This window comes from Eumetopias jubatus, unplaced genomic scaffold, assembly GCF_037043125.1.
Source record: "Eumetopias jubatus isolate StellerSeaLion01/CBP00866 unplaced genomic scaffold, mEumJub1_p1.0 scaffold_5, whole genome shotgun sequence".
NCBI lineage: Eukaryota > Metazoa > Chordata > Mammalia > Carnivora > Otariidae > Eumetopias > Eumetopias jubatus.
In genome coordinates, this window is record NW_028274811.1 from 79578056 (window position 1) to 79605114 (window position 27059).

General features: G+C 39.6%; 1 protein-coding gene across 2 annotated transcripts in view; it reads left to right on the forward strand.

Annotated features, from left to right (window-relative positions):
* Positions 1 to 832: 832 nt before the first annotated feature.
* PAM (peptidylglycine alpha-amidating monooxygenase) overlaps positions 833 to 27059 on the forward strand; it is a 277506-nt gene continuing 251279 nt past the window's right edge. For both annotated transcript variants that reach the window (XM_088023415.1, XM_088023413.1), the window contains exon 1: positions 833 to 957. The gene's annotated coding sequence lies outside the window, so the exon portion shown is untranslated. The remainder of the gene's footprint in view (positions 958 to 27059) is intronic.

Below are 27059 nucleotides of genomic sequence, written 5' to 3' on the forward strand. Positions count from 1 at the left end.
GAAGTAGTCAGAGGGTGCGCGCTGCGCGCGCTGCGGGCTTAAAAAGCTTTGGGCGGGATGGAGGATGTGCAGACAGCGGTGAGAAGCTAGTCTAGGAAAGGGGGTCCCCCCAGGCCTGGAGTGCGGACAGGAAAGCACTGCGAAGACCTGAGCGAGTATGCCTGAATGCAGTAACCGGGCTTCGGTGTGTATGTGAATAGAAACTGCACCTTCTCCACAGGTTCAACCCCGGTGCGCGGTCTACCAGTTCCGTACACTCTCTTTGCGGGACTTCCCAACCCCGGGCCGGAGCAGGGGGGTGGGGTCCTTGGTTCTCTCGGGATATGTCCTCCTAGCCCCGCACTGGGCGGAGGGAGAGTCGGACATTTTCCTCGGCCTCTTTCCCGGCAGCCGGCGTGGCCACCTAGCAGGGCCGCTTTTAGGGATACGGGACTCGGGCGGAGCAAAAGGAGACTTTCAGGCCCGGCCTTCACCCCCCTGCCCGGGCTCACGAGCGAGTTCCAGCTCTTGGCCACCTCCTGCCCGCACGTGAGTCCAAACCCCCAGGACAAGCGATCCCAGCAGGGAAACCCCGGGAAACTGCGCGCGACCAGGAGGTGACTCTGCGGGGACCTCGTTCCCAACCCCCGCTGCCCCCGCGCTCGAGGGGGGCAGGGGCGGGGCGCAGGCGGCGAGCGCGAGGCGGGCCCGGGGGCGGCCGGGAACCGCGGAGCCGCCCCGGGGGAGGGACTGACTGCTGCCTGTCCCCGGGAGAGGAGGGCGAGCGGCGGACCAGGCTGGGCCCCGCGCGCGCCGGAGGAAGGAGCCCCCGCCGCCGCGGCCGCCGCTGCCGCCGCGTGCTTAGCCTGTCCCCGCCCAGGGAGCCGGAGCCTCTCAACTAACTCCGCCCGCCGCGCCCGGTGCTTCGCCGCCGGCAGGCTCCGGCTTCCGTCCCGGACTGTGCCCGCGGCCGCGCAGGTTGGTGCCGCCGCCGCCGCCACTGCGGCGGGGCGGATACGGCAAAGCTGGGGGTGGGAGTGCGGAGGGGGCTCGGGAAGTTGGGCAGATGCTGGGCGGGGGCGGGGATACTGCTACCTCGGCTACTTCGGCTTCCCGGCGCCCGAGGCGGTTGTTGATTTCCTCCCGGGCTGAGAGTCTCGGGGAATCCACCGCCTCGGCCGGGGAGGGTCTTCGGCACTGAGCCTTCCTCGCCCTCCCCTACTCTCTCTCTGACCACCCCGCACCGCCACCACGGCCTCGGCCGCTTCGTGAAGGCTCACCCCCCTCCTGTCTCTCTCACCTTCGCACTTCTTGCGCCCTCACCCTTTCGGTACATTTGTTCATTCGCTCTTTCTGCCCCCAACTTGGGGAACTCTCGGTAGCGGTGAGAAAGCCTCCCTGGGGACTAGTTTTGGGGGGGGAAGCTGGGGCCGCCGGAGAGGGGAGAGGGGCTGGAGCTGGGGAGCGACCTGGGGTGCTCGAGTATCGGCGGGAAAGCGGTGGAAATGCCCTCTCTTCTCTCCGGTCCTTGCCCACCTCTGCTCTCCTTCCTGCCGTTTTGCCAGCCAGACTGTGTAATACGCCCTCGAAGGGTGATCTCAGAGGCGGGATGGAGCATATCCACCACTTGGAGTTAAATCGGGATTTAAGTCTGGTTTCAGTCACCTTGCTACTTGTGTGGCCTTGGGACCCGACCCTTTGGACACTATATTCGCGTCTGCAAAAGGTCCGCTCTGCCTACTGCTGAGGGTCGTTGTGAAGATCCAGTGGGATGACTTAGGGGTGTTATAAGACTTTGAGCCACGTCTCCCGTCTCGGGAAGCTGCCTGTTGGCAAGGTCCTGTGTTCTAGTCGTCTGAGTTCAGGTTCTTCGGCTGAGATGTAATTATGTCTCTAGGTGATTTGGCTTGTAGCTTTGTTGGGATAAAAGGCTCGTGTTTCCGGATCTGGTCATTAGTGTTCAGAGTTGAAGTCGTTTCTTCCCCATCGAGCCCAAAGTATCGAGCAAGCTATGGATCTTACGTATTTCTATGGTCATAGGAATTCAAATAGTCAAAGATCGTTATTGGCCCCGTTCTTTGGGTAAATAACAATTGTGTGTGCTTCCGATGTTTGCCAATCTTTATGATCTCTTTTCCATCTTAACTGAAATTTAAGTTTGCTTCTAATTTTTAACAATTCAGGAAATAGACCTTCATTATAGTAAGTAAGTTCAGACATTTAGCTCGGAAAAGCGATATGTGCCCTATCGGTTGAAAATTTTCAGTTTAAAATCACAGCACGAGAAGCATTGTTAGCACCATTCTAATTACTGTATGAAAGAAAGCAAGTAAATGGCCTAAGCAAGTCAGCTTTAGACTTGGTATTAAATGGTTCCTGATTTAATAGACATTTCATAAGTTCCTGTATTGTACAATACATTGTGCTATGTGCTTTCAAAGATGAATATAGACTATATTCCTTGTCCTAAAGAGGCTTCCAATCTAAATTAGAGAATAATATCTTTATTTCATATTTTTATATGGACGTCAAATATATTCTAATGACTACATATGGCAGGTAGAATGATGTCAAGAATACATTATTAAAGGCCCACGAAGATCATTATTTAGTGAATCTACCTAATAGATTGGAATAAAAAGTTTAGCTAAGCAAGTGTTTTTTAAAATGAAATTCCAAATGCTACTTCATCAAATGGGAGGCATTCTTGGTGATAAAATAGTCTTTTTGGGATGAAAACTCAGAAGAGCATCCATACATGTATGATTTGGTAATCAAATGTTAAAAACTATAGAAATTTCAATTCTAATTCAGCTTTCTTCAGTGAAGAAGTCAATTTATGGTGCCCATATACACTTTTTTCTCAACTCTTTGAGAAAGGAAATTATACTGTAATGCCTAGAAAAAGGTACAGAGATTGAATGTAATATTTTTAATAAGTTGAAACTTGAACACTTCAAGCCTGATGGGCCCGATTGACTCTGGAAATTCGACTGAAACAGTTACAAGATTCTTAGAGTATTTTTTTTTTTTAAACCATTTAAAGAATTTTGGCTTGGCACAAAGGATGGGCAAGAATTCCATCTGGAAAAGACTGACCAGACTAGGTTGTATTTGGTGCAACATCAATGACATCTCTGATTCTTTTCCTGCTCCTAGGAAGAATGTATCCATCTGCTGGATATGTGTAGAATTTCTTAGGCTTTGCATACCCTGTCCTGGGCTCTGAGAGCTTTGAGTCAACTCAGTCAGTGAGGCAAGCCAGGTTGAGGGGCATCCTGTGGGAAATGAAGTTAACTTTATGCTTGGCCTTTTTGCTTAGTACCTTTGTTTTTGTATATGTGAATTGAGATTAAAGATCTGTCACTGCCCTGGAAACTGTGTGGTTTGGTAAATAGTCATCAGTCTCAAGCCAGAAACCTTCTTATGTGAGGACTTTTTCACCCTTTTAACTCCTTTAACCAGTAAAAGCTCATTGTTAAAACTATATAAAAATAGCTTTTAAAAAAGGCTCTGAATAAAGTTGTCATGTGCTCCCAAATCTCCTGGGAGAAGTTTTGGTCCTCTTTATCTCCTACAATTTACTATACTTGTGTAGAGAATAAGACCTTCATTTTACCCAGGGTTGGACAGCTAGTTAGTGGCAGGAGTAGAACTATAATTCAGATTGCCTGAATAACTACTCTACTTAAGTAGTTATTTTAGTTTCTTGGGGGCAGGGGATGACATTTCAAGGGTCCAATTTAAAAAAAAAAAAAAGAACTATACATCCCCCCCCCCAATATTTTGAATTAGCCATTCCTCAGCTAATGTTTGTTTAATTTATTGAGTCAACAGTGTTTATTGAACTTCTATGTGTTGGACCTTTTCCTAGGCACTGGCATACAAAATAGTCATCGTCACCCTCTTATGATCTTAAAAGTCTGGACTTAACAGAAAATTATAATCTCATGTCATTCATGCCATGATAGAGGTATTGCAGAGAACCACAGAAGATGGGATGGTGGGGGGCCTGGGTTGGTGAGTGTCCTACAGGGCATCACCTCATTGTAACTGGGGTTGGTGGTGGTCAGGGAAAACTTCCCATGAATACAAGACCTGAAGAATCAGTGAGAGTTAGCAGCTGCAGAAGTTGGGGATTGAGGAATGTTCCAGACCAAGGGGAACAGAACATGATGCATTATAATGGAAATCAGGTAGATAATGTAAAGGAATAAACAAATGAGAGTAGGAATGAGGGGTATGGAACATGGAGCACCCAGGCTTTGTTTAAAGGGAACAGTGATACTCAGTTCCAGCCAAGTGTTGTCAGGTTGGGATGCAGGCCATGCCCTGATTTTTTAAGAAAAGCTTATCTCTAGTGTAAGAGATTTGGGTATTCTAAACTCAGGGCTCCCCTTCTATAATGCAGATCGTTAAAGCTATAGGTATCACTTACCCTGTTTGCATCATACTGTGGGAGCTGGGATTCAAAGAGCTAATAGAACTATGTTATACTCCTGCTACTGCTAGTTCTGTGAGTAGTGTACCCCTTTGTCCATACTTAGATAGCTCATGTCTTCTCTCAGCATCCATGAAACTGTGCCATGCTTATTTGTTAGCTTGCAAGTAGGGCAAAATCTGAGATCCTTTACAATTCTTTAAAGCCACTAGCTACATTGTTTACATTTTAATTTTAATTAAAATAAAAAATATTAATTCCTCAGTCACACTAGCCACATTTTAAGTGTTTAATAGCCATATATGGGTAGTGGCTACTGTTGTGGGAAGAGCAGATGCAGAACATTTCCATCATTGCAGAAAGTTCTATCAGGTGTTGCTTCAGATTTGTGTGTGTGTGTGTGTTCTTGGGTGAGTAGAGGCAAGAAGTTGTTTATTTTGACAGCATAGAAATGATGCTTGTTTTTTTGTGAGGTTCATGGAGTTCCTTTATACAAAGGGAATATTTCAGTTTGGATAATTAATACAGTATTTAGTTCAGGCGCCTCGGGAAAATAAAAGAAAATTATCTGCAGTGTCAGTTTGGAGACTGGACAGACTAGGGCCTTGTGGCAATAGAAATTCTCCGTCTATGTGGCATTTCTCAATATCACATGGAGATTAGGATCTGTGCCCAAAGGAGCTTAAACTTCTGAACGCTGTCTTCAGCTTCATCTACCAGCCATGCTTAACGCGGAAGGACAAGAGCTGCACACTTGCAGGGAGGTTCTGGAGCTGAGCCCGTCCCCCAGCACCCAGGCAGCGCCTGCTGAACCCCGCCGTGCCGCCTGAGCTCACATAGAGGCTTAGAGGACGGGAACAAGATTTCCCAATGGTTCAGGGAATTTAAGAGGAACAGCTTTGAGAAAAGAGGGAGCTAGACTCAAAAAGGAAAAAAAAAGTAGTACTTGACAGTGCAACTTTAAATGACACAGCGGGGCGGAGGGGGGGGGGAATGCCAGGAGACAATAAAAACAGCAGATGCCCTCCAGCTGTCAGAGGGGGAAGTTCATTTTGAGGAGGTCATGGACCACAAGTACTGGGACGTGAAAGTGCCTACAGCAGCTGCAGCCACAAAGGACAGTGTTTTTTACCCGCCCTGAGTGTGCAGTTGACTGCTAGCCACGTAGGAACAACGTGAGCAAAACAAGGGATGGGGGTAGAAATCTTAAAAGTGAAGGCAAGGGCCCTTATGGAAGAACCGTTTCACCACCTGCTATTTCCCTGGATCAAAATGCCCTGTGAAACATTTCTGATACAGGGAATTTCATCTACCTATGCCAGAAGAAATGCGCTTTAAAATAGTACCGATTTCTAGTGTAATATAATTGTACTTATATGAAGACCAATTCACATTTTTAAAAACTTGAGTTTTAGAATGTTTTAAAAATTGAATTTATTATTTGCAAGTGCTTACGTACCTAACCCAAGAATGTGCTATTAGAACTCTTTCAAAGAAAACTTTTATGAAGAGACATGTTAATTTTGAAGTAGCATGATGATTGGATGATTGTTTGCATATAACTGGGGGGTTCTGTACTGTTTAAAGAAAATTTGTGTAGGCTAGACATATGTCTCTTGTTTATGCTACTAAATACATTGGCAAACCCTTATTTTCACAGATACTCTTCAAATTTTATAAAGTGAACTTTGGGAGAGCCAGGTCATTTGCTGTAAGGGTTTGTACCAAAGTAGAGTCCCTTGCATAAATTTCCCACTTGGTGAGATTTTACTCAATTTGGTGTTTCATTGTTATTTTGCTAAATGTCTTTTTTTTTTTTTTTAATTGTGAATGTTGAAATCTTAATTCTGTAGGGATGGAAAAGGTTGGTTATCCTCCCTGCATTCTCTCTGCCCCTCCCCGCCTGTATTTGTTACTGTCAGTTTTTTTAGCATGCTTTCATTTTCCCCTTTCTGTTTTGTTTGCCACAGTTTTTACCCATGCTTCAGGCTTGCATTTCCTTGTGCCTCCATTCTCTTCATATAAACAGCATGAAATTGGAAATAATCATTGTCTGTTTTATTTCTGAAGATCAGAATTTTCACCAGTTTCATGCAGTCTTTCTCAGGCAGGGTGTGGTAAATCGTCTTTGGAAAATTGGCTCCAGCAAAACTATGCAGTTGAAAGTGTTGTGCCGGGCTCAGAAACAAACCCAGGAGATTTGCTGTTTATAGCATGAGTCACTGATGGGTTCACATGAAAGGAGATGATACTAGGTTGCTTTTCATGCACGTCAGTGTTTACAGCTTATTTTAAAAGAAGCCTGAAATAAAGAAATATAAACTAATAAGCTTTTCCTTTCCCTCGGAGAATTTAGAATTACATGGATTCTAGCTTTAGGTGATTAAAACAACAACAGTTGAGGGTTACAAATTCGGCCTTGTCCTTTAACCCTGGATTTCCTGTGGTGTTAAAAAATTTTTAGTGTGTACGGTTCCCGAGTCATACATGAGTGAGCAAAAGTGGGTTCTTTCTATTGTATGCCATTTCCTCCATGGCCTTGCCTCACTTAGCTATTACTGTATGCCTAATCGACCACAGTAAAATGTCTTTAAAACATTTTCCAGGGGGCTAAGGACTTTTTGGGATTTTTTTATAAAAGAAAATGCCAAGAAGAAGGAAAGTTTGAATAGTTTCTTTGCAGAGGCAAATGTTTCCAGAGAGACTGATGAGTCAAGGAGTCCTTAATAGGATATGTAGATGTAACCTTTCACCTAGTTACCGTCATTACCTAACTAACTATGTAGTTTTAGCAAATTGTTTGAACTGGTTCTTGTCTAGTTCCTTAATGAAATAGGCTCTCATGGTCCCATTCTTTTCTAGTCTGTAGGCAGTGCTGTATCAAAGTTTGCATTGCCCTAGGCTTCTCCTGGTTCCTTCTGTTTAAATGGCAGCTTATTATATTGTAGAGTTTCACTAGTATCTTTATCTTCAGCTCTTCTTCCGTATTTGGGGAAAGTTTTTATGTGTGTATCTGATACTGGCTTCTAGCTCTTTGGTTCTTAACAAGGTGCCTTCTTTCATTCACTCAGCAAATATTTATTCAGTGCCAGCCACGTACCAAGCACTATTCTTGACCCTAGAGATTTGATAGTGCGCAGATACTCGTGATCTGTGCTACCATAGAGTGAAGAGTCCAAGATGAAGACAATCATTAATTTTTTTTAAAAACCCACAACAACTAATAATTACATAATTACAAATAGAGGTAAATGCTCTGAATAGAGCAGCACAGTTTTGTGGGCTTGTGTAACAGGAACCCGAGGAAGTGACACCTGATTGATATCTGAAGCATGAGGTGGAGAATTTGAGAGAGGGTGGGGAGAAGAGTGGTCCAGACAGCAGAGGGAGAATGTTTTAAGTAGGGGCCAGTGACTCCATGAGATTTGTGTTTTGATAAAATCATCTGCGGAGGAATGAATTGGAGGAGGACACAGGGTGGCAGTGGGGAGAAGTTGGGTGGCCGCTGCATTAATCCAAGTAGAAACAACAGTGTCCCAGGCCTGTTGTGTATACTGGTAGTGAAGTGGCAGGGAGGATGGATTACAAAAGTGTTTTAGAGGATATCATCAACTTTATTTGGGAATGAGATTCTTTTATTCATTTAACAAATATTGAGTGAGTCCCTACTTTATGCCAAGGTTTGTGCTGGCTCTGGTAATGCAACTGTGAATAAGACCTGCAAGATCCCTGTACTTGTAGAGTTTATGTATTAATGAGAGTAATGGTTAATCAGTAAGTAAAATAAATATAATTTCAGGTAATAATAAGTCTTATAAAGAAAAATGAAGTCATGTAAGGGAATGGAGAATGACGGGGATTGTTGTCTTATACAGAGTGATCAAGAAAGACCTTTCTGAAGAGGTAGCATTTGAACAAAGACCCAAATGAAGTAGGGGAGCTAACTGTGCAAAAATCCTCTACCAAGCGTAGGGAACGACAAGTACAAGGTCTCGAGGCTGGTGAAAGGACCCTCCCACTCTCACAGAATACCAAGAAGGCCAGTTTGTCTAGAAATACGGGAGGGAGGGAAGAAAGGCAGCTGTCAAGGAGGTCGTGCTAGAAGCTGAAACTTGAAGCATCTAGATAGATTCATTATATTCTTTTTAGTCATGACCACTTTTTCAAAGCCATGCACTGTACCGATCACAGTCCCAGATTGCTTTGCCACTAAATTGTTGTTAAGAACGCGCCTGGGACAGCTGCCTTTATCACATCACACCCTGGCTAAAAGCCAGACAGTGGTAACTGCTTGTCCATCATGTCAATGATAATCCGTTGAATGGCTGAGTGGAAGGGCCCCTTTCTCATTTTAGCCGCATTTTCCATTACAATGCTCTCTGGACTTCTCCATTTAGTCTCTTGAAGGGCTTTCTCCAGTGTTCGTAGGCCTTACACATAATTTATTGTTGTTCTTGGTGTTAACATCTACTCACTGTGGCCCTTCTTTCCTCTTGTTAGTCTGTTTCCATCTCTGCCTTCAAGACCAGGTTCACAAGTTAGCAGTTACCTTTTCTACCAGTTTTTTTTTCTGATTTACTCCATCTTTCCTGGATCACTGAGCCCCTCAGCCACCTCAGTCTGTATGATACTATTTTTTCCTTTCTTCCTTGAGTCATTGGAAGAGGCACTACTTTAAGTGCTACTGTTGTTCCAAGTTAAAATATTTATGATTATGTTCTTTCTTCCTAGAAAAGATTGGGCACCAGTACTAGCTCTGTCATGTGCATATGTGACTTTGGCCAAAACATTCAACCCTGTGAGGTTCAGGTTCCTTGTCGATTAAGATGAAGATAAGAAGCCTCCCTAATTCATTCACAGTGTGGTTGTCAGGAGTAAATGAAGTAAGACACAGGAAACGTGTTTTAACAAATGTGTCATTATTTTAAATATTTTAGATGGGCGTATTTCATTTCATCACCTAAATTGCAGGTTTTTCACACCATTTCCCACCGTGGAATCTCCTGTACTACAAGAGTTGTGTGAGGCTTCTTGTGCTTCTAGCCATACTTACTACCCAAGTTTGGGACAACTCAACTCAGTCCATTGCCTGTATAATAGTTTCCTGGGACTGCTGTAACAAAATACCATCAACTGAGTGGCTTAGAACAACAGAAATACATTGTCTCATGGTTCTGGAGGCTCTGAGATCAGTGCGTTGGCAGGTGGATTCCCTCTGAGGGCCGTGAGGGAGCATCTGTCCCATTCTTCTCTTAACGTCTGGTAGCCCCTGGTGTTCCTTTGCTTGTGGATGGAATTCTCTTTGTGTCTTCACATCACCTATCCTCTATGTCACTGTGTCCAAGTTTCCCCTTTTTATAAGGGCACAGTCATTGGATTACAGCCCACCCTAATATCCTAATCTTAACTTGATCACTTGTAAAGATCCTGTTTCCAAATAAAATGACATCCACCGGTACTAGAAGTTAAGACTTTAACATCTTTTTAGGGGATGCGGTTCAGTTCATACCAGCGTGATTCAATACACATTAAGAAATGGCAATCGTAAGTATCATGATTTAGGTGTGTATTACTAGAATGACTCCTAGAGGACGTGGGTTAGGTCTGTAAGAGCTAATCTGTACGACATAGGGCAAAATCAGTGAAATACCTGGTCAACGTTACATGTGAAATTCTGAATGTACATCTATACTTACTTTAGAATTCTGCAAGGCCTGTTAATTTCCAGTTAGTATAAATTAGGACAGAGAGGTCCAGACAAAAGAAGGAACAAAAGAACCGAGGCACTTTTCTTTTTAATAGTACATCCTTTTTCTTTTAATTGTACATTCAGATATGGTACCGATGTGATAGAAAAAGTATATAATCCTTGTACTTATTCATATAATCTTCATGTAGACTCTTTTTGTGTGTGAAAAGTTTTATCATTTCAATTTTTTTTTTTAAGATTTATTTATTTATTTATTTGACAGAGACACAGCGAGAGAGGGAACACAAGCAGGGGGAGTGGGAGAGGGAGAAGCAGGCTTCCCGCTGAGCAGGGAGCCCGATGCAGGGCCCGATCCCAGGACCCTGGGATCATGACCTGAGCCGAAGGCAGACACTTAACGACTGAGCCACCCAGGCGCCTCATCGTTGCAGTTATTTTTTTTTTGGCCCAGCATGCTTCCTTTGACTTTCTGGAAGGCTACATGTGGTTCTGTGACACAGGCTAACCACTCTCTGCTAATTGCCCAGAAGGGTCTGTGGTTTTTATCTTATTAGATGCCTCAGCCCTGGCTGATTAAAAACTTACCCTTCTCTTCGACTTAAAAATCTCATATATTTGTTTTTCTCACCAGTTTCTTTTTTGGTTTGCTTTTATTTATTTTTTTGATAGTACAAGAAGAGTTTGATACATGTCTACCTGTTGATGTTGGAGAACACCTAAGTGGTACTGTTTTAGAGTTTTATCAGATTTGGCATTAAGGTGTTCCATTTTATGCATTAATCTTCATATGGCTCTTTCTGGTGTTCAGGACAGCCTTTGTTTTAGGGACATTGAGGAAAGGTACCTGAAACTGTGGTGGTATTTTCCTGTGTACCTGGTTAAGCAATTTAAGAGTCTAACCATTTTTTATTTTCTAATAGTCTAGCATGTAGATCACATCCAAGAAGACTGTTGTAGGAAGCCATTCGGATTTAGTGAATTGTCACTACAATTTAAAAATATTTATATGTATATTATTTCTCCTTAAAGTATGAGCTTTAAGCCATACCTGGGGCCATCTGGTGTTTCATGTAATCTCAGCATCCAATAGAGATATTTGACCCAAGGGGTGCTTAGTCACCAGGTTGTAGGGCCATCATTCCAGAGCATCCTCAACTTCACTGATACCCGTTGTCTCATTTAATGAATTCTCTACATTTGAAAACAACAGTTTTTTGTTTGTTTGTTTTGAGGTGGTTAAGAGGATGGACTTGAGAGTCACAATGCCTTATGTTCAGACTCCAGGTCTGACATTTCCCAGGCGTGTGACTTCAGACAAGTGACTTCTCTATGCCTCAGTCTCCTCATTTCTGAAATGAAATAATAATAATAACAATAACAACAACAATAATTCTCAAGTAGCCCTTGTGATATTGATTGTGTGCCACATACTGTTCTAAACATGACACATATTTTTAACACATTTAATTCTCACAGCAACCTTGTGAGATGGGATAGTTATTATCTCCAACTACAAATAAGGAAAATGAAGTACACAGAGGTCAAAGTGATTTGCCCCAGGTCACATAGATATTAAGTGGTGGGGCCAAGTATTTGAATCCAGGGATCCTGGCTTGGGGGCCTGCATCACTGTGGAACAAACGAGATGCTCCTGTATGCACTTAGCGTGGAGTCAGGCACACCACGAGCACTGATCTATTCTCACCGCTCCTGCACTTGTTCCCACTACCACTGCTATCCATGTTACCTGCTCAGATTCATACCTGACTACATTAGTAATCATTCTCCCAAACACTCGGTAGACTCAGAAAAATGGCTTTAATAGTGGCCCTCTCTGTTATTTTTATTTTTTCCTTTCTTGGTTATTTTCAAGGCATTCATTCTCAAAAGAGTTTGTATTTGTTTTTAAACCTAATATTTTAGCATGTCCATATAATAAAAGCATTTTTTTTTACAGTGGAACCATTTGAAGATTGAGGCTATACAGGAAAAAAAAAGTCACAGCGTTTTGCTTAAGCTTTTGGGAGTTATAAACTCTTGATAGCCATTTTAGATTCTCTTCAAAGAAGTTAGGCCCTGTAGCCATTTAAAACCTTTATATTTCAGTATAATGTATACTTGATTGGCAGGGGGAGCGGAGTAAAGATCTGAGGGTAGTTGGGAACTAAATCTCCTAATAACCTTTATTTTTTCCATTTCAAAAAATTATAATTCTGTTATAATGATTTAGGATGCCTTTTCTTTTATTTTCTTAAGTAATCTCTACCCCCAACGTGGGGCTCAGACTCATGATTCCAAGATCAAGAGTTGCATGCTCTCCCAACTGAGCCAGCCAGGTGCCCCTAGGATGCCTTTTAAAAATGAAAATAAAACCCGTTTGCCAGTTGGGAATGAAATTGAAGATTTTTGTTTTTAGTGCTACATTCTAAATAGGGGAAACATAGAAAATGGCAAGAAAGTAGTTTTACTTATTTATTTTTTATTTTTTATTTTTTTTAAAGATATTATTTATTTGTTAGAGAGAGAGAGTGTGGGCAAGAGAGAGAGAGAGTGAGCAAGGGTACAAGCTGGGGGAGCTGCAGGCAGAGGGAGAAGCAAGCTCCCTGCTGAGCAAGGAGCCTGATGTGGGGCTCCATCCCAGGGCACTGGGATCATGACCTGAGCCGAAGGCAGATGCTTAACCGACTGAGCCACCCAGGCGTCCCAAAAGTAGTTTTATTTTTTTAAAGTATAACCCTTTCTGGGGTTTAAGCTCATCAGTTTTGTGATGTTAACCAAACCTTTTTTTAATCTGTACAAAAAACTTGGTGGTGATGATGATTTTGGCTCCTTCCCACGAGCACTGTGTACTTAGGCCTAGTGGCTTAGTCTAGAGTTTTCAACTGCAGGGATACAAAGGGAGGAAAGACTGGGGGAGGGACCCTGGAGAGTCCCGAGAAGAAGAGGAAATTGATGTTTACACTGCTGTTGGCTAGAATTTTGAAGACTTTCAAAAATAAGGTTGCATTGTATGTCCCAAATTTTGTAGAAAGAAGACTAGAGCCAACTGGAAAATGCATTCTGGGAAGGTTTATGACCTGAGTGGCTCGGAGGCGCCTTCAGAGGCCGTGGCTCACTTAGAAGGTCTGTGGCTGGGTTTCGAAGAAGAAATGTGTATGTGTTCTCATTCTGGTAAACTATGGACATAAGTATCAGAAAACCAGCTTCCTGGCATTAAACATTTTGGTCAGGTCTTGGCTCAGCCTTTTGCCAGCCATGTGACCTTGGACGAATCACTGAACCTCTCAGTGCCTCAGCTTTATCATCTTTAAAACAGAAATATGCTGGTACCTATTACGTAGAGTGTAGTGGTTGTAATTATTCGTTGAGGTGATGTATATAAAATGTTATGTGCGTATAAAATGCATACAAAATGCCTGGCACATGGTTAACTGCTTAGTAAATATTAGCTATTATTATTATTATTATTATGTTGTATACCTTACCTAGTATACCTCTCATGCTTGCTTTCTATAACCTTGCAATGCAAACCATTATCCCTACTTTACAGAAGAGAAAATCGAAGCTCACAAAGGTGAAGAGTTTTGTTTTGAATGTGAAGTCATGTGAAAATGGTCTTTCTTTGCCATGCTTTTCATCCTGATGGTTGTGGTCTGCTGTTGCCCATGAATACCAAGCTTGTGAGAGAGAGCAGAAGGGGACTGTGATTGTTTTTTTCTCAAAATTATGTGCTAGGTGGTTTGTGGAATTTACAAGATACGGCATTCTCAAACTTGTGAAATATAAAGGCCTCTTTCAAAGGAAAACATTCTTACTTCCAGTTTGACTTAATTATGTTTGTCGTAATATTATGTAAATACATCCCAGCATGGAATAAATGTCTTAGGTTATAGCATTTATACAGTTATACAATAAAGCACGTTTACAAATTAAATGCCAACAAACTCCAAAACCAATAAAATTCAAGTGATGACATTAATTCATGTGACAGATGTGTTATTCTGCTGAAAGTAAACTGTCAATTTTGGGTTTATCCATACTCAAGATGGATTTTATGTTTAATCTATGTCTACCTTTTGATTTAATACTATTAATGTATCATAAACCTTTGAATATCTGCAGTTTCATGTGTTCCAGCTCAAAAAACAATGTCTTTTTAAATGAATGTTTTATGATTTGGTAGTAATTTCCAGGTGTTGTTTGACAGTTCAGATTCCTAGGACTTCAGGAATACCAGTTTTCATGGGTGTTACTTGACAAACCTGAAAAGCTGTTTTCTTCCCTTCAGAGTCAGTATTTAAGTGTAGCCTTCACCCTAGTCCTGGCGCTGAGGTTAGGCCTGGAGTCAGACTTCCTGGGTTCACATTGCTGCAGTGTTTTTTACATAAAACTTGAGGTGAATTTTACATTTCTTTGTGATAAACTAAAATTCCTGGGTCAGCTACTATGAAGATACACATATTTTGCTTTGTATTGTACTTGACTGCCATTTACAGTGACAGCGTAGAAGAGAGCCCAGTTTCCCGTATCCCAAATCGGGAGACAACAGGCGCTTTCTGTAAAGGGCCAAATGAGGTAAATGTCTTAGGCTCTGCAGGGCCCCATGCAATCTCTGTTGCACCTGCTTAACTCTGCTGTTATTTGTGGACATTGAAATTAAACTTCATATGATTTTCACGTCACAAAATTTTCACGTTACATAATTTTTTCCCAGCAATGGAAAAATGCAAAAAACATTCATTTCTAGTTTGCAGACCATGCAAAAATGGGCAGCAGGGCATTTGACTTGAGAGCCTAGTTTGTCCAGGCCTGCCCTAAATGACATTTGATAGAGTAAAAAGCTATCTCTCTTTTCCTTTTGTTTATGGAGGGTGTGGAGTGTGGGATTAACACAGCAGCTCTGAACTGAGACTGCTTGCCCTTGGAATACGACCTTTTGGTTGACTCAGTTTCCTCATCTGAAAAATAGGGGCATTTTTTTCTTTGTCCCTAGCTGCAGGAGATGAAATAGGAAACTGGATATATAACATGTAACAGAGTACGTAGTCTGTAGCTTTTAGCTCTTGTTATTTCTTTAATTACTGCTGAGGTCATACAGTTTTTCATGTCCTTATTGGCCATTTTAGTATTTTATTTGTTCTTTTATGACTTCTACAGTCATTTATTATTTTTTATATTTTGATGCAATACTTTACATATTAAGGTTATCAACCCACTGTCAGATATTTAGTGAATTAATTAGTTTGTTTGCCTTCTGGCTTCGTAGTGGTGGGATTTTTAAAAAACAAAGTGATCTTCGGTTTTATGTATTTCAGTTATTTGAAGAAATTATTTCAATTATTTCAGTTATTGAAGATAAATTCAATATGTTTATCTTCTCCATTGTTTTTATTTTTATAAAAATATTCTCACACTAAGGTCAGATAATATTTACCTGTATTTTTATTCTGGTTGTTTTGTAATTTCACGTCTTAACTATTTAATTTTGGAATTAAATTTTATGTATGTCATGATATAAGCATCTAAATGTATATATATATATTTTTTTCTAAATGTATATTTTTATATAGGTTTTTACAAATTAGTTCTACATCATTAATTGAGTCGTTCTTTCCTTCCCACTCATTTCAAGTGCCATTTTTATCAGACTCTAGATAATTTAGTTGAGTGGAATTGGGCCTGAAAAACATTTTTTAAGGGCATCTGGCTGGCTCAGTGGGTAGGGCGCGTAACTCTTGATCTTGGGGTTGTGACTTTGAGCCCCATGTTGGGTGTAGAGATTACTTAAAAATAAAGTCTTTAAAAAAATTTGTTTTTAAACAAGGCTGTCAGTATGACACTGTTCTCTGGTCTTCAGTATTAGTAATTTGGTGCAATATGAAGCATTTTATATTACTTTCAGAATTTTTATCTACCTTTTCATTGTGGTAAAAAACACAACACAAAGTTTGTCATCTTAACCATTTTTAAGTGTATAGTTCAGTAGTGTTAAGTATATTCAATGTTTTGTAACAGATTTCCAGAACTTTTTCATCTTACGAAACAGAAGCTCTGTACCCATTAGACAACAAGTTTTCACTCTCTCCTCCTCTTGTTCTGGTGACCGTCATTCTACTTTACGTTTCTGTGAATTTGAGACTTCAGATAAGTCATATACATGGAATCACACTTTCTGTGTGATATGTCTTTTTGTGACTGACTTGTTTAACTTAGCATGATATCCTGTCTTTAGAACTTCTTAACATTTTTTCCTTTTTTTTTTTTTTTTGTATCTTGCTAATTCTGGGTGACATTGAAATGTTTTAAAATCTAGTCTCTGATCTGGTGGGATTATGGATGTCCTTTATGTCTTGTAGCTTTCAGATTTATCTTAAAGAGCATGCATACATTTTGTAGGAAAAAATTGCTGCAAGAATTCTGTTGGACATTCAGGCTGTTTCTGTTGATCTCTTGTGGTAGGACCCCTCTTCTGGCTCATTGATAGAGCAGCTGCTTACCAGGTACCAAGCAGAGTACCAAATCTGATCATCCCCTGTTATCAAAATTTGGTTTGGTCTAATATATCACTTTTATCAAATACTTAATTATTACAGCTTATTGCTATGACTGGACAAATAGTTATTCCAGTTTGTGAAAAATAACTGTGATCTGCGAGAACAGGAATTTTCAGCAGACTGAAATTAATAAGAAAAAGCAAAGCAATAATTAGGACAAAACATTTTTTAAGATGAGCAAAACACTTAAAAACACGTGAAGAGTTTCAAACCTATCCTTTTATGTGCCCAGTTTGCCGTTATATGAAAAAAAATCAATGAACACATTAACTACATAGCTTTGAAAAATACACCATTTTTAAAAAATTAAAACATACAAATTCATTGTATAACGTTAAGAAACTGAACACAAACTAAAAGTGAAAAAAATCAGCAAGAGTCAACTACTGTTAACATGTAAGTAGCTATCCTTACAAATATGTGTGTTGATAGATATAGAATAGAATCATACTGTGCCTATGGTTTTGTAACCTCTTAATCTGTTTATCATTCTTTGTATTCTGATCTAACTTGTGGATCCATGTCTGTTGCTCCTTTTTCTTTCAAGTGATCTGGTAAAAATGACCTAAATTTTCTTCTTTTTTTTTTTTTAAAGATTTTATTTATTTATTTGAGAGAGAGAGAATGAGAGATAGAGAGCACGAGAGGGAAGAGGGTCAGAGGGAGAAGCAGACTCCCCGTCGAGCAGGGAGCCCGATGCGGGGCTCGATCCCGGGACTCCAGGATCATGACCCGAGCCGAAAGCAGTCGCTCAACCAACTGAGCCACCCAGGCGCCCTTTTTTTTTTTTCTTTTTCAATAATTTATTTTATTCTCTCCCCATCCACCACCTTTAGGGTTTTTGGTTTGGTTTGGTATGGTTAAAATAATTTAAATTTTTTGTCCAGATGTACAACATTATAATTCGATCTCTGTGTATACTACAAAGTGATCACCACTAAAAGTCTAGTTACCATCCTTTCCATACAGGGGTCCATTTCGCCTGCCTCTTACCACCCCCATCCCCTCTGGCACACATTTGTTCTCTGCCTCTATGACTTGGTTTATGTTTTCTTATGTTTGTTCATTTGTTTTGTTTTTAGAGATTCGACATATTAGTGAAATCACATAATATTTGTCTTTGTCTGATTTATTTCACTTTGCATGATACCTTCAAGGCCCATCCATGTTGTTGCAAATGCAAGATTTCACTCTTTTTTATGACTGAGTGGTATTCCATTATGTATATATAGTACATCTTCTTTATCCATTTATCCATCTGTGGACTTTTAGGTTGTTTCCATTCTTCGCTATTGTAAATAATGCTGCAGTGGCCATAGGGGTACATATATCTTTTTGAATCAGCATTTCTGTGTTTTTTGGATAAATATCCAGAAGTGGAATAGCTGGATTATATGGTAGTTCTATTATTAATTTTTTTAGGAATCACCATACTGGTTTCCACAGTGGCTGTACCAATTTAGATTCCCATCAACCATGCACAGGAGTTCCCTTTTCTCCACATCTTCACCAACACTTGTAATTTCTTGTCTTTTTTATAATAACCATTCTGTCTGGTGTGAGGTGATGTCCATTGTGGTTTTGGTTTGCATTTCCATAATAATTAGTGATGCTGAATATCTTTTCATGTGTCTGTTGGCCATTTGTATGTCTTCTTTGGAAAAATGTCTATTCAGATCTGTGCATTTTAAAATCAGGTTGTTTGGTTTTTTGTTGTTGAGTTGTGTGAGTCCTTTATATGTTTTGGATATTAATCTCTTGTTGGATATATGACTTGCAAACGTCTCCCATTTAGTTGGTTACCGTTTCATGTTGATGATGGTTTTTTTTGGTGTGCAGAAACTTGTTAGTTTGCTGTAAGCCCATTTGTTTATTTTTGCTTTTGTTTCCCTTGCCTTTGGAGTCAAGTGTAAAGGAGTATTACTAAGACTGATGTCGAGGAGCTTACCACCACATTTCCTATATAGAGAAAACCCGAAGACGCCACCATATAGTTGTTAGAACTAATAAACGAATTCAGTAAAGTCGCAGGATACAAAATCAACATATAGAAATCTGGTATTTCTATACAATAATAAGAAATTATCAGAAAGAGAAATTAACACTTACAATTGATGCATTTACAGTTACATCAAAAAGAGTAAAATACTCTTTTTGTATTAATTTAACCAGGGAGGTGACAGACCTCTACTCTGAAAACTGTATGACACTGATGAAAGAACTTGAAGAAGACACAAATAAATGGAAAGATATTTTGTGGTCATGGGTTGGAAGAATCAGTATTATTGAAATATCCATACTACCCAAAGCAATCTGCAGATTAAATGCAACCCTTATCAAAATTCCAAAGGCATTTTTCACAGGAGTAAGAACAAATAATTCTAAAATTTGCATAGAACCACAAATTATCATAATGAGAAAGAAGAGCAAAACCAGGGGTACCGTGCTCCCTGATTTCAAACTACACTACAGAGCTATAGTAGTCAAGACAGCATGGTATTGGCATAAAAACAGACATATACGTCAGTGGAACAGAATCGAGAGCCTAGAAAGAAACTCACACATACATGAACACTTTATGACAAAGGAGCCAAGAACATGCGATCGAGAAAGGACAGTTCCTTCATAAATGGTATTGGGAAACTGTACAGCCAGCTACATGCCAAAGAATGAAACTAGACCACTATCTCACATCCTACACAAAAACTAACTTGAAATGGATTAGAGTTGAATATAAGACCTGAAACCATAAAATTCACTTCAGTTTTTTAATCCACCTAGTTGAGTGAGTGAGAGTGTGGGTGTGTGTATGTGTGTGAGGTATAATTGTAAGTTGATCCCTTCCCCAGTTTTCTTAAAATAATTTAGAAAACAATCTATTTCTTCTCCATTGATTTGTGATTTTTCATTTATCATATCTGAATACAGAACATTACTTCCTAGGAAGTTTATAAGTTTATTCTTCTCCTTGAGAAGATGTATCTGTCTATTCTTCTTTAAGTACCACATTGATCTTATTTTTTTAGCTTGGAGATAGGTTATAATGACTGCTAAGTCATACTTTCTAGTCACCCTTTTTCTTTCAGTTAGCTTTGCTATCATTTATTATTCCTAGTCATTGATTCTTAACCAGTTTGTGCCTCAAAATTATCGGGAAGCTTTGGCCAAATGTATGCAACCTTTGTAAGCTACCTTAGTAAGTCTATGGTGGGATGCAGGCATGTGTACTGAGGAAACCCTGATGGATTCTGATATATGTCCATGTTTAAGAACTACTGGTCAGTAGTATTAGCATTGTTCTACTCAGTTCTGCTCTACCTTGAGATTTTTAGCAAAATTGCATTAAATTTACCAATTAATTTTAGAAGACATAACATTTTTATAGTATTTAGTCTTCTCATACTGGGTAACAATATTTATTTCCCATTGTTGTATAACTGTATATATTGCTCTCAGAAAAATTCTGTTGTTTTTCTTTATGTATCCCACACATTTTTCATTAGAGTTATTCCTACATATTTAGGGTTGTTTTCTTTTGCTTTGTGAATTGGTGTGGCTTCCGTTTTGCTCCCTCATATTTTCTTATTTGTTTTTGTGGGTATGCAGAAAAGTTTTTGTTGGGGAGAGGGAAGGAATGTTAAATGGTAGGGCAGTGTTCTTTACAAAGTTTCTGGAAACTTATCTTAGTTGAAATGGATCTTTTTCAAAACCACCATGTAGCAATAAAAACAGTAATATGAAAATGGAAAAAGTGAGGCAACATAAGAATTGACTTAAAATCTAGAGAGAAAGGGGATTTTTCTGTGAGTTGAAGACTGTTCAAGTTACTTTCTCTTTGAAACCTGCCTTGACTACGCTATCTAAATTTGCAGACCTTCACCTATAGTTCTTGGTTCTTTGCCTTCCTCTTTTTTCCCCTTGTGTAGACTTGTTATTGTCTAACATATTATATAATTTACTTAAATGTTTTCCCCTTATTTTCTGTCCCCACCAGAACTGAAGCTTCAATGGGCTGGGATTTTTATAACAGTGCCTGGAACCTGGCAAGTGTTCCATAAATTTTAGTTGAATGAATAAAACTTTAGCTGGAGTAAAATGAAGTATTTAAGTGGGGGTTTCTGAAAATAGTGACCTAGTTGTCTGAGTAAGGGTGAGAAATCTGTTCTGCTAGAGAGTTTAAAAATTCGCCAAATGAGGCTTTTTCTTTGCAGAGGAATCTGTAGGTAAAATGTGCATTAAGAAAGCAGCCTTTCAGCTAAGAGGTCAGTGATTTATATTTGAGTATGTGAGGAACAGGGGATGTTGCTGTTCATGCCCAGGGCCCTGTTTACTATGTGGAGGACTTCTGTTTTCTTTCAGGAATGGCAAATTGGCTTAGCTCCTCTTTTATTTCCCCTACAAAAGAGAGGTCAATGAAGTTACCTTTCTCCATTTTTAAAGATGAAAATAAAAACGAGAGAGGAACGTTGTTTTGCTAGATTAGAGATTAATATGGGATAGTTCTGTTTATTTCTTCTGTGGTGCTATAAATGAAAGATCATCTGCCAAATTTCTGTCTGCCCTTGAGAGACCTGCAGTTCTTTCTTCTGTAGGAAGAACTGTGTTAATTGTGACTTAACACTTGAATGGCATCGTGCATCGTGCCATCTTGGGGTAAGCAGACTGGATATCTGCTGTGTGTGTGTGTGTGTGTGTGTGTGTTATGTGTGTGTGTGTGTGAGATCCCTCATGGTAATATAAAACGGCAATACAAATCAAGTAGTTTATAATAAATAATAAAGTAAAATTTCAGTATGTAAATGCTTAGTTACAGTTAGCAAGTAGATGTAATGAAGCATTCAGAAGCACCTCTCGGACTCCCCACTAGATAGAAAAAGTTCAAGGGAGAGAGCGCGCATCACAGAAAACTAAAAAGGAGACTTGGGAGGATTGTCTTTCAGCTTCTCAGCTCCCCACATGTTTTTTGTTTGTTTTTTAAGATTTGATTTATCTTCCCCTTTAATACTTGCATATCACTCTTCTGCAGTCTCCTTGATTTTGCCCTCTACTTGTGTTTATATGTTTATGTTTGTTCTGTTTCCTCTTTTAGGGGGAACACTGTCAATGGCAGACAGTTTGTCTTCTACTTTGTAATTCCCTAGAGCATTCTGTACAGTGTTTTAAACAAGAAGCACTCAATTAATGTTTGCCTCACAAGTAAACAAGAGGGAAAATTAAGGTTTCAGGAAGGAGACTGTAATATTACCAAAAATTATATTAAGGAGTCACTGTAATCAAAACAGGCATTTGGTCTCTCTGGCATTTAGAGTGAGATGAAAACTGGACTCCATATGAATGGGTAAAATGAGTTTGGGGACTGCTCAAGTAGATTACTTGTTATTGTTTCCTTCCAAAGCCTGGTCTGTGGCATATTGTTTCCTGAGGAAATTCGAGACCTGTGGTGATTTAATCTTGCCAAATGATAAACCTCTGAAATGAGTCATCCTCATTTCCATTCACTTTGTTTTTACATGGAAGATCACACAAAAAACCAAATGAAGCAAACTTTGCTTTCTGATGGGTCGGCACGAACAATTTTCACAGTTTGTCCTTGTCCTGGTTCCCGTGGTAATATTTTATATGTGGATGCTGTACAGGTCAGATTTACATTGTGTATTTGGAGGGATGGTTTGTGTGAATTTGAATCAGGCAGTCCCTTCTACTCAGAGATCTTTTGATAGCATGGATGTAAGATCAGAATGACGTGTTGTGGACTTGCCATGAGGAGAATCTGGGCTCCTTTCTGGGCCTCAACTTGACTTCCATAAAACGAAGGAGTTGAATGAGGTCATCTGCAAAGCAGAGATCCTCAAACCTGTAATATCCAATGCCTCTTTTTTATAACATATGTTTTATAGTACCCTCTTTAGTACCATGAAATGAAATTCATATGTAATATAACCTGCCTGCATGCATAATTAAAAAATATATAGTATATATATATACACACACACACATATATATATACAATCCCTAACTAATATAAAATGACAATACAAATGAAGTAATTTATAATGAAATAATATACATTTTACTATGTAAATGCTTAATTTCAGTTACACAGGAAGAAATATGAAGTATTCAGAAGCTGTGCCTATATGTAGAATCACAGGGTATGTGGCAGATGTACACAAAGATTGATGTTTTTGTTGTGTTGGCCGCTCAGATACTACGAATGGCGTTGTTGGTGATGTTATTTTTCCAAAATGATGAGCAACTCTTGGCAGAGTTCCAAATCAAACAAAATGCTGTCTTCTCTTGATTTATGTAGTTTCATTTCTAAACATAGAAGTTTTTAAGCCATACAAAAAATTTTGTGTGTTTGTATGTAAAATGGAATTAGGTTCTGGGCTCAGATAATCATAAACAAGTTTATCACCATTGTGGTTCATGGGACGTTTGAAAGCTGAGTAGGATATGGCACAGTACTTCATTAAGAAGGAATGTCTTGCACATTGCGTGATGTTACTTCTGGACCCCGCCTACTAACGCCAGTAGCCCCCTTCTCACCCCAACCCTGATGGCAGGCTATCTGCATCGCCCTCTAGGGGGCACTAACGTCCCCGTGGAAAACCATTCTTGAGGACAGGGTTTCTTAACCTCTGCACTTTTAACATTTGGGTGAGGTCACTAATTTGTTGTGTGGGGCTGTCCTTGTATCAGAGGATGTTTAGCAGCATCCCTGACTTCTACCCACTTGATTGCAGTGTACTCCCCTGGTTGTGATCAACCAAAAATGACTTCTGACATTGCCAAATGTCTTGTGGGGGGTAAAATTGCCCCACTTGATGCCAGTGTACTCCCCTAGTTGTGATCAACCAAAAATGACTTCTGACATTGCCAAACGTCTTGTGGGGGGTAAAATTGCCCCACGTTGAGAAGCACTACTCTAAAATCTGCCATTAGAATAACATAATATTTGTTAATATGGTTAAAAAAATTGCATACCACACTAATAGGTATTATTAATTTTTCTGTCAGGCTCAGGTAGTAATGGAGGCTTTTACCAATTTCTCATTCTTTTTTTTCGGGTCACTTAACAGTGGGATTATTTTATTGCCTGCCTTTGGAGGGGTGGGAAGTATGAACAGTATAGGGTGATAAATTTCATAGTATGAGAGAATGAGAATTTCAAGAAAACCTACCCTAAACAGGCCCTTTGATAAGTAGGAGTTCATGGAATTCCTTTCTGACAAGTTTGACATTGATGTTAAAGTTTACAAAAGTAGAATTTTAGTTCTGCAAGAAACATTAGAAATTGTATGAGTACCTACTCATTTTACAGATGAGAAAAGGACTAAAAGCTAAAGTGCAGTCACAGTTTAAGTTGAACCAGGACTTTAATAAATCTCTTGGGTGTCTCCCCGCTGCTCTTTGTACATTACAATGTCTCTCAACCAGGCGATATTTGTAAAATCGTTTTAGCTTTTTGCAAGGTCTGATTCTTGATAGGAAATAAAAGACAAAACAATAGTTTTCTTTAAAACCTTGATATCCATCATGCATGCCAGGAAAAATAAGTGAGAAGGTTAGCTATTGTATACAAGGGACTTGTTTTCCTAGATGAGACAGAAATATTTTTAATACCAATGTTAATAACACTTCCATGATGCTTTTGCAGACAAGGCCTTCTTCCAAGAACTGTACCTTTTGATGCTTACAGCAGCCCTATGAAATAGATACTGTCATCATCCCCCTTATGTGGGTGAGGTGCCAAGAGCCCAAGAAGCCTGTGCAAGGTCAGAGGGTTCATAAGAGGCAGAACTGGGATCTGAAGCCAGGTAGTCTGCTCTTGTCACTACCTATTCCAGTCTACTTGCTGCAATCCTTAAGCATTGAACCGATGAAGGATAGATAACTGTTACATCCTGCTTGTGAAATTGTTATTCTTAGGAGTTAAGCGTTTGGAGAATTTCAAACCTGAACTCAACTTTCAGGACACACTATATTTTCATCAAAGATTAAATCATTCTTCACATTTCTCCAACATTTACCAAAGGTGAACTTACTCTTTATAGGATATAAGAGCTTCTTTCATCTTGTCCATATCTGAAGCACAGTAAAGCAGAATTCTGGCATGAAGTTCACAGCAGGAAGGAACCAGGATCTGAAATGAAAGGATTATATAAAGTCATCTTCCTTGTTTGTTTCACCCTTTGTTATTACCCCAGAGGAAGGAGAGAGGATTTTGAAAACCTTTATTGCAAAATGAGTTTGAAGTAGATACAAATAATATATATGATTGACAGCTATAAAAAAGAAAGAAAGAAAAATCTACCCCTGACTTCGGTAAGACACTTAAAGGAAAAACATCTATATTTACTGAGAAGTGGACATAAACCTTTGAAACATAATATTTAAAAATCAAAATAGCATCACAGTGTTTAGAAATATTTCCAAAGTCAATATTAGATTTGTAAGTGCCAGGTAGTAGAAAAGGCAGAATCAATTAAGTTCTCTATTCCCGGGGCTCTCTCTCTTCTCGATTTTATGTTATTGGTAATATTGGTATAGGCAACATGTTGGCTTCTTTTTTTCCAGTTACCTTTTCTTTTTTTTAGAGAAATTGTGCTTTTGTGAAAAAATATTTCTTTAAATTTTCATTCTTTCTGTTAAACTCTTCATATTGTTGGTGTGTCTAAATCTCTAAAGGGCTATCATTTCCAGGTTTTTATTTCTTAGTTGGCAGTGGCACTTTTACACCTTTGTGCAGATGGAAACTTGGTAGGAAAGTTGTACATCAGGGTGTGTTTCTGTGGGGGATTCGATGGCAGCAAAGGAAAATGCTCAAAGAAAAAGAAAGTTTTTCATTCCGTGTGATCCCAACTGGTGTTGTATATTACTCAGTTCATTCATTTGCCTTATGAAATTAATGTTTAAATTTGTTGTCATGGTCAGGAGGGCTTACACAAATTGTAGGGCCCAGTTTGAAAAGAGAATATGGGTAGGATTGCCAGATTTAGCAAATAAAAATAGAGGACACCTGGCTACATTGTTTTTTATTTTTCCCCAGTGTTATTGAGGTATAATTGACAAGTAAAAACTGTGTTATGTTTAAAATGTACAACCTGATGTTTTACTATATGTATACATTGTGAAATGATCACCACAGTCAAGCTAATTAAGGTATCCATCAGGTCATATAGTTGCCATTTGTGTGTGTGGGTATGTGTGGGTGAGTGTGGTGAGAACACTTAAGATCTATTCTCTAAACAAGTTTCAAGTATACAATAGAGATCACAGTACTCTGCAAATCAGAATCACCTGGAGGATTAAAAAAAAACCAACGCTATCAAATACTGCATGTATTTGGTTTCGGGTGTGGAAGGGCATTTTGTAAAACTTCCCCATGTAGTTTTATGCACAGCACTGGTTGAAAAAACTAGTGTGGTCTCTGACCCAGCAGCATTAGCACCACCTGGGAACTTGTAGGAAATGCAGATTCTTGGGCCCTATCCCAGTCCTTTTGAATCAGAAATTGGGAGGCGGTCCTTCGGCAATCTGTTTTAACAAGTTCTTCTGGTGAGTCTAATCTAACTTCTGCTATGAACAGTTGGAAACTTAAAAGCTTTAAAAATGTTTTTTTTTTTTTTTTTATTTTAGAAGAGAACTCTGGTAGATATTTACGAAGGGCTGATTAAGGAACAAACCAGAGGATAAGGCAACCTGTTAGAAGCTGTTACCTCTACAGGTTCATGGGGTAAGAAAATGGGGCTAAGAACTGGAGCAGTGAATATAGGAATGAAGGCAGGTGACAGATTCAGGAGATGTGTCAGAGACAGAATTAGTGGAACTTTATAATGAATTATTGCATTGAGGGGATTGAAGGCAAGAGTAGAGTGAAAAAAATATGAAGTTTCTTTTTGGGTTGATTAGATGGTGTAATTAGACACGGTAGAAATGTGTTTAGAAAGTGTAAGCTTGGGGGAAAAGATAAAACTGTTGAATATGAGGTGACCTTAACCATCCAAGATGTCTTGCCTAGTTGAAAATCTGACTCCAGAACTTTGAAAGCCAATGGGGATTAGGGTGGTCTTGGGAGTTTTTACCATGGTATTCATATTTTCCTTTTTTTTTTTACTGTTTTTTTTATTATGTTAATCACCATATATTACATCATTAGTTTTTGATGTAGTGTTCCATGATTCATTGTTGGCATATAACACCCAGTGCTGCATTCAGTACGTGCCCTCTTTAATACCCATCACCAGGCTAACCCATCCCCCACCCCCCTCCCCTCTAGAAACCTCAGTTTGTTTCTCAGAGTCCATAGTCTCTCATGGTTCGTCTCCCCGTCCAATTTCCCCCCCTTCATTTTTCCCTTCCTACTATCTTC